The sequence below is a fragment of the Notamacropus eugenii genome, chromosome 4 (assembly GCF_028372415.1).
Source record: "Notamacropus eugenii isolate mMacEug1 chromosome 4, mMacEug1.pri_v2, whole genome shotgun sequence".
NCBI classification, from domain to species: Eukaryota; Metazoa; Chordata; class Mammalia; order Diprotodontia; family Macropodidae; genus Notamacropus; species Notamacropus eugenii.
The window spans coordinates 51,231,762-51,240,665 of NC_092875.1; the positions used below are offsets into that span (position 1 = coordinate 51,231,762).

Below are 8,904 nucleotides of genomic sequence, written 5' to 3' on the forward strand. Positions count from 1 at the left end.
GGATTATAGGGTAAGACTGTTTCTAGAGGAAAATCCTGCTTTGAGAGGACATTATTGGATATGTGGACAGACAGCTTATACTCACCATCCGTTAAACTGGAGGGGTGTTTGTTATATTGGATTGGTGAGACCTAAATTCTTTTTCTTGCCTGAATCAGGGAAATGGCATCTGGGGGTTCCTCTATATGATGATCTAGTCAAAAGGAAGAGGAACATTGACACCTCCTTTACTCACTGGAAATGCAAATGGGTGGGGTGACACTTGGCCACCTAAGAGGATAATTAGAGAGTATGGGCCTGCAACTTGGGCTCAAGATGGGAGTTGGGGTTATAGAACTCCTATATATCTATTAAATAGACTAATCAGACTCCAAGCAGTACTTGGAATTATTACCAATCAAACAGCAGAAGATTTGGACTTATTGGCCGATCAAGCCACACAAACTAGGGAAGCAGTACTGCAACATAGGTTGATCTTAGATTATTTACTTGCAGAAGAAGGGGGAGTTTTTTGAAAGCTCAATTTATCCACATGTTGCTTGAAAACTTGATGATAATGGAAGAATAGTGAAAGAGATCACCAAAAATATTAGGAAGGTTGCTCATGTTCCTGAACAAACTTGGAACTCCCTTTTCAATACATCTTGGTGGTCCTGTTTTGAAGGGAGCTGGTGGAAGAGATTACTGTGGTTTGGCATCATAGCAATTAGTGGTATCATATTACTTCCTATTTGTTTACCTTGTTTGATTTCACTAATTACTAAAATAGTTAGAAATTCTCTACTAAAACTTGCTAGAGTAGAAGAGAGGACAGAAGGAGCCATTCAGTTGATGATACTAAAGAAGGAAGGATGAGCACCTGTGGAGGCAAAAGACAGGAATGATCCTGATTGGGATGAGGAGATTAATAGACAGTGTGAGATCATGTTACAGAGCTGTGGTTAAAATATCCATGAGAAGTCTTCAGGTTAATAAATAAGAGGAGGGATTGAGTGGGATAGGTTTAGTGAAGACTTCTCAGATTGTAGTTCTTCTCCCAGGGGTGAGGTAAGACTGAGAAGCTCAAGGTTACTATATTTTTAGAACAGAATAATTCCATATAAGGGTATAAAACTGTGTAGTACATTAGGGTCTCAATGATTGGATAAAGTTTACCTAATTCTTCAATGTCTTCATTTCAAAAGGGATTGGTTAGATTTTGTGTCTAGAATGTAAGATCATATTCTCAGCTAATGAGAATAATGGTCAGTGGGGGGGGAGGGACTTGCGTTAGAGTCTATATAAATCACTGCCCTTTCTTTGTCTTGGGCTCTCCTACTCCAGGTGAACTGCTGTAGGATTGTCCAGATTCTCGAGAATCGAATAAATCTCTTTTCTGTCATCACTTTGAGAGGCCTCTGAGTAATTGATTTATGTAGGGACCTGAGCCATCCCACACAAACTGAAATTAGATGGTATCCTGCCTTGTAGCCCTCGGATCAGGCTAGAAATGTCAGCTTCCAAGTTCTCTAAGAAGATGGAGGTCAAGAGAAACAAAGCAGCAGATTTCCCGCCTCCCAGTAATATCACCATCTCAGGTTCTCACTCCTCCTTTGTCTCAGTAGTGCGGTTCCAAGGAACAGTGTGCTCAGACACGTGAACTGGACATGAAATTCAACTTCTCTGGTCTTGGATCTCCTCTTCTTTAGAAGTGTTGCTTCCTTCAATAGCCAGGACAGGTACTAACTCCTCTGGGACACCTGCCCTAATCTCCACCATCCTTTGCCTTCTTTATTTCCTTAAATCCCCTGGCATCTCCACCCATACATTATATTCACCACTCCAGGTACCTCCTCATGGTCAAAAACTCCTTGAAGACAGGAACTTAGTATCAGTAAGAACTGTCCTACTAGGCAGTAGATAGACCGCTGAATCTGGATGTTGTGGAAATAGAAAAGACATGACCAGACAGAAGATTGGATACAGGGGATGGAGTGAGTGTGAGCTGAAAATGACAGAGGTGGCAAATGTGACTGACTTCAAGAATGGTAGTGACCTGGACAGAGATAGGTAATTTTGAAAGGAGGATTTTTTTGGGGGAGTGCTCAGTGGCGGATAGTGAAATCTATTTTGACCATGTTGAGTTTCAGAAGTCTACAGTTTATTCAGTTCAAGATATCCAAAAGGTACCTGGTTATATGAGTCTGGTGCTAAGGAGAGGGATTATTACTTGATCTATAGATGGGGGAATCATCTGCAAGGAATGATCATTAAACTCATGGGAGCTGATGACATTTCAGAGTGATATATGGCACACAGAGAGAAGAGGGCCCAGGACAGAGTCCTTGAGGGTCAGCCATGGTTGGTATGTGTGACCTGGAAGAAAACACATCGTAGGAGGCTGAAAAGGAGCCTTCAGAGAGGTAGGAAAACAAGCAGGAGAGAGCAGGGTCATGAAAGCTTAGGAGAGGTCAAAGGTGGCAGAGGTCAAGAGGGAGGAGGACTGAGGAAAGGCCATTGTAGCAGACAGCTAAGAAACCAGGGGCGACTGGGGAGGGCAGATTCGGTGGAAGGATAAGGTGGGAAGGCGGAGTATGTGTTTGGAGTAAATCCCAGGGAGGGAGTCAGCAGGTAGGGAGAGATCCACGATTAGACAGAGGAAGATACATGGGGTCGTTCTGGTAGGAGGGGAGAAGAGGACCTGGACCAAGCCCCAAGCTGGGAACCAGGGAGAGGTCCAAGGGGGGGGAAGGATCTGCCCCTCGAGTCCCCAGGATCTCAGACTGGGTGGGATGCCCCCACGTGGGATTCCCGGCTGCCCACTCCCTACGTTCGCGAGGTCCCTCCAGGACCACGCCTAGGGGGTTCCCCCAAGACCTGTCCTATTAACTGCCAACACCCCTAGAGCAGATGAGCGCCGGGGAGGGGGCGGGTGGCCCCTGCCCGAGATACCCTCCCATTTAGTGTGCGTCATCCTGCAGGGGCCCGGTTACGGTGGCGTCCCTCGGACAGAACCGTATACGCAGTTTCGGAAGGCTCCAAGTTGGGGCCAGCTCCTCCCAGGGTGTGGAAAGGCCATAACCACAAACGAGAGGTAGAGGACCAGGCGTGCGAACACCGATCTGTAGTGCGCCTGCGCGCAAAGCACCCTGGAACTACCACTCCCGGTATCCTCTGCGTTGCTCTGCCGAGAGGGGGAGTGTGCCCTCGCCCTTCTGCATCCGGGCCCAGTTTATGGGATGTGTCTCCATGGCAACCTCCTTTCTCCACTCAGGCCCGGCCTGGGCTTCTTAAGGAAGCCGAGGGGAACTCTAGCGGAAGATTAAAATAACACCCCGGGGCAAAATACTTGTTAGTACCCTCTACCTGTGGCGGTACCATAGCTCCAGGCTGAAAAGCCTGTGCAGGGCCCGCTAGTCCAGCCCCGCCTCATCTTACTCAGAGAGGTGGGGGCACTCTGGCAAGGATTCCTTGGGGGTCAGGGCCGTCCTCCTCCCCTGGAGAATCCGGAAAATGGAGTCCGCCGACCGCGGGGAAAGCGTGGAGGGTTCTGGGAAACGTAGTCTCCGGCGTTCGCCGAGAGGCCTCCAGGCGTTGGCCGCTTTCCGAGGTCCGTAGCCCCACCCCAGCCGAGCTGTGGTCGCCCAGCCTGGGCGTGAAGACCCTTACGGAGGCGGAACCGGGCCCCTCACCCCCAAAGGCAGCGAGCCTAAATACGCCTCCCCCTCCGCACTTTCCTATACCCGTGGGGCCCAAGAGAATCTCTTCCACGTGACAGCTCTTCCCATGCTTGGGCACCGCGTCTCCGACCCCACCTTCTCCAAAGTAAGCATCCTGGCGACTACCTATCCTTGTAGGGCACAGTGCCACCATTCTGCCCGTGCCCCTCCGCATCCATCCCAAGTCATTAGGGTTTTTCCTAAAAGCTGGGAACACCGCTTCGACGTGGGCCGACCCGAGGACGGTGGGGGCAGCTCTGGTCAGTCCCTTCCTTGGGCACAGCCGGTCTCCCTTTATGCGCCCTGCCCGCCTGCCCGCCTGCCCTCCAACCAGCTTGTTTCGCTATGTCACACCATATAAGAATCTGACACAGATTTTTAGTCCGTTAAAAAAACACCCCTATTTTTCTGATGCGCCGGACTCTTTTTAGGTCATTTGTATGCAGCGTCTCCACCCTGGCCGGGTAGTAAGAGTTGCTCAACCGGGATTCTCTGCTTGACCTGTGCCCCGACCCCACCCCCCCTCTGCTGCCCCGTGGCTGACCTTTCTCCATCCATCATCCAGTCCACCACAAAACAACAGACATTTATTAAGTATACTACTGAGGGCCTTGCCCTAGGGCAGGATAAAAGTGTAGATAAGACATAAAGGCTACTTCTAGGGAGCCTGGAGTCAGCTGGGTAAATGAGACTAAAAGACAAATGAATCCAAGTTACATGCCAAGTGCCTCGAAGACAGAAGGGAAGAAGTCCCATACTAAGTAGGCAATGGGAGTAGACAGCTGTCTTGGGCTTTAAAGGACTGACAGGGATTCAGTAGGCCAAGGAGGGGGAGAGAGGGCAGAGGCAGGAAAGCCTTGGGGATTGTCCAACATTTTGGCTGGAGAATAGAATGAACTGGAAAAGTTGAATGGTGCCAAGTTGTGGAGGGCGTTAAATGCCAGGCAGAGGAATCTGAATTTTACTTGGGAGGCAAAAGAGTGGCATAGCCAGATCTGTGCCACTGATGTGTAAGAAACATTATTTTGGCAACAGGGATGGATTCAGGGGGGCAGTAAATGATGGTGGGAAGACCTTTTAGGAATGAGAATCTGGGAATATATACACACACATATATGTATAATCTCTAAGTTTTCAAACGCGAGGCAGACTACCACAGCTGAAGACAGTGGGGTCATAAGGAAGCACTGGATTAGGAAGGAAATTAGTGAACTTGACTTTTAAAATGTTGAGTTTGATGTGCCAGTGGAAGATCCAGGTGGAGACATTTTGTAAAGATATGAGATGCATGCATGCCTGGAGTTCAGAAGTGAGTTTAAAAGTGGAAATATATTTCCTAATAATTATAATTATTTCTTAATTTCTTAATAATATCATTTCCATAAGAGTAGAGAGAATTATTATATCTCAGTAATATCAGCACCATTTTCTGGCTCTCTTGTCAAATGATGGGTTTAATCACAGCTTTTCTACTTACTGTGTGACCCTGGACAGGGCACTTCAAGCTTGGACTTGGTCTTCTCATCCACAGAATACGATGAGTGGATTACCTCACCTCCAAAGTCTCTTCCAGCTCTAACTCTATGATCCTGCTTAGGAAAGATGACAGCTCACACTTCCATGGCACCTGCAATTTCCTAAACCTTTCCTCAGGACAATCCTGTCCTGATTGGTTCTCTCCTCTTTTCTCTCTCTTATAGTCTTGGTGAAATCACTAACTCCCATGGGTTCAGCGGTCATGTCTATGAAGATGATCCCCATATCTACATATCCAAGCCTTATTTCTTTCTTGACCTACAGTTCCATATCACCCAGTGCCAGCTGGACATCACCTGGATATCCCATCTGTATCTTAAACACAACATGTCCAAAATAGAACCTGCCCCTCTTCCTAACTTCCCTATTTCTATTCAAAGCACCATTACCCTTCTGGTCACCCAGGTTCCTAACACTGGAAGCATCCTCAGCTCTTCCCTCTACCCTCCCCCCCCATATCCAGTCAATTGTTAAGTTTTACTGATTCTACCCCCAAAATATCTTTCATGTCTGTTCCCTTCACTCAACTTTTCCACTCACTGAACACAGCATAGTGCCTGGCTGTAATGGGTGAAATAAATGCTTGTTGACAACCACTGGAATTCAGACCTCTGGGTCTACTGCAGTAACCTTTTTTTAAAACAGCCTCTTAACTAGCTTCTCTCTCCAGGCAATCCTCCACTCAGCTGTTAAATACTTTCTATGGTTCCTTCTTGATTCTAGAATAAAAAATAAATTCTACTTGGCATTTACAATCTGACTGCAATCTGTCTTTCTGGACTGGTTTCATGGTATCTCTCCCAAACACCCCCACACATTCTACCTTCAGTCAAACTGGAGATAGTGACAGACTATCTCCATGCCTGGAATGCTCTCCCCTCTCACCTCAACCTTTTGGAATCTCTAGGTCCCTTTAAGGCCAAGCTCAAGTGCTATCTCTGACATAAGGCCTTTCTTGGTGGTCTCAGCTGTTGGTGTTCTCCTCTCCAGTATTACTTTATATATACACACATACACACATGTATGTGTGTATACACACACAGAGACATATAGTATTAATTATCTGAAGAAAATGAAACCATGCTGACTGGCCTGACTACAAATTTATCTATCAACTGGGCCTTCATTGCAGCATGGTAATTCACAGGCCTACTGTCCACAGCAGCTGTTCCAAATCTCTGCTCCCACAGCATTTCCTCCCCAACTTTCTCTACTGAGGACTTCACCTCATACTTCACATAAAAATTTGAGACCATCCACTCAAATTGAGACCATTCACTTCCCTTCTCCACATCTCACCTTACACATCTTCCTCCACTATTTTTCTCCTTCATTCCAGTCTTGGATTAAGAGATGGTTCTTTTTGCTGAGGCAAACCCTTCTATATATACTGTTGATCCCATCCCCCTCCTGACTTCTGCAGAAAATTGCCCCCATCTTCTCACTTATCTTCAATCTCTCCCTATCTCTTGGCTCTTTCCCCACTACCTATAAATATGCCCCTCACATGATCCTACCACTCTAGCCAGCTACATCTCCCTCCCTTTGTAGTTAAACTCTTTGAGAAAGCTGTTTACAATTGGTGCCTCCACTTCCTTTCGGTCTTCTAATCTCCCAGCAATCTGGCTTCCGACTTCATTCAACTGAAACTGCCCTCTCTAAAGTTAACAATGGTCTCTTCATTCTTTCCCCAGTCCCCATCCTCCAGACTTCTCTGTAACATTTGACACTGCTGATCAGCATCTCCTGCATATTCTCTCCTCCTAGGTTTTCATGAGACTGCTGGTTCTTTTCTCTGTTCCTTCTTAGCATCTTTGCAGGGTTTTTATCCACCAACCACAGCTATACACCCCAAAGCTCTGCCCTGGGCCCCCTTCTCTTTCCACTCTACATCATCTCCCTAGATGAGCTCATCAATTCCTATGGGTCCAATTATCATCTCTATGCATATAATCCCCAGACATATATAAGCTGCCTTAGTCTCTACTCAGCTAGTCATGCATCTCCCTCTGCCTCTTAGACATGTCAAACTCGATATAATAGAGTGTTTCACAGATAACACATGGAAGGCATTGGAGTTTTGGGACTCCAGCCTCTAACAGGTTCACTCTTGATTGGGTCAGACAGGGGACACCTTTGGAGGGTTAATAATCAGTTTTACTCCAGTCTTCTCAAAGGGTTGCTGATAATGGAAGCACTAACTCCCACAGCATTCCCTCATCACCCTTCTGGCAGGGGTGGGTTAGAAGTGGGAGCAAATACCTCTGCTTCTCAGTTGGGGTCAATTGAGACAGGCACAGCTTGAGCACTCCCCTAAATCTTTCAAGCCTCAATGGGGGCTGTCTGAGGAAGGTACATGCATTCCTCTATGCATGACCCATGATTTCCCCTATGGTTTTCCTTATAGATTCCCAATGGTTTTCTCACTCACTGACCAATGCCCACTTGCTTTATAAGGCAACAAAAAGGCATCTTGCCAACATTAAGTTTGCAGGTTAACTTTAGCAAAATCATCATTCTGCACAAACGTAGCATTACATTGTCACCCCTTATCTCATGGTACAGCCTCAGTAGGACTCCCTGTCACTTAGGATTCTAGGAATTACTATCTAGGATCCTGGAGACTATTCTGGGAGTTATCTAACATCTGGAAACTAGACATTGCCATGGCCATGGATCCTGGGGAACTGAACCCTAAAAATACATTTAGGCATCTAAAAATGCCACATGTCCAAAACAGAACTCCTCCTTAACCCCAACTTTATCCTTCCAAAATCTACTATCAAGGGTACCACATTCCTCCCAGTCACCCAGGCCTGCAACCTTGGTGTTGCGCTCTCACCACATGTCCAGACCTTTGCCAAATCTCATCATTTCTACGTTCAGAAGACCTTTTGTATATGTCCTCTCTCTACACTCACATCACCACAGTCGAGTCACCTTGAACCTGTACAACTGCAATCTTCTGCCTTTAAGTCTCTCTCATCCCAATCCATCCTTTGCTCAGCTATCAGTGATTTTCCTAAAAAGAAGGCCTGACATCCTTTACTCTCTGAGCTCCAGTGGTTTCCTGTTTCCTCTAGGATCAAATACAAATTCCTCTGTTTGGCACGTGAAGCTCTTTATAATTTGTTGTGGAGTTTTTTGGGGGGAAGAGGTAGAAGCAATCAGGGTTAAGTGACTTGCCCAGACTTGAGCTCAGGTTCTCCGGAGTCTAGGGCCAGGGCTCTATCTTCTTCACCACCTAGTTACTCCTTATAAGTTTTCAGGCTTTGTTCTTGCCTCTTACACCCATCCAATGGCACTGGTCATCATGCTGTTGTTGCCCATGGCCCTCCATCTCCCCATCCAACATGCTCTGCCTGTATCTTGTACATACATAGTTGGCCGTATGCCATCTCCCTGTTAGACTTGGAGTTTCTTGAGAGCAGGGAGTGCATTCTTACCTTTCTTTGCATCCCTAGCATTCAGCACAGTGCCTACACTTGGTATATTCTCAGTCATGCTTTCTGGCCATGTGCTTTTGCCTCAGCTCTGCCCCATGTCTGGAATGCTTCAACCCCCTCACCTCTGAAGTTCCCCTGCACTGCTCCAAACTCTTCTATCTTCTACAAAAGGCCTTTCCTGGGGCCTCTCTGGTCCCTCTCCCCAGGGGCTCATGCCTTCCTTT

General features: G+C 46.8%; 1 long non-coding RNA gene across 1 annotated transcript; it reads left to right on the top strand.

The window, feature by feature from the left end:
- Positions 1 to 2,124: 2,124 nt before the first annotated feature.
- Positions 2,125 to 8,708, top strand: LOC140499440 (uncharacterized). Its single transcript, XR_011965446.1, has 2 exons — positions 2,125 to 3,804; positions 5,399 to 8,708. It is a non-coding gene; the product is annotated as an uncharacterized lncRNA (long non-coding RNA).
- Positions 8,709 to 8,904: the final 196 nt, after the last annotated feature.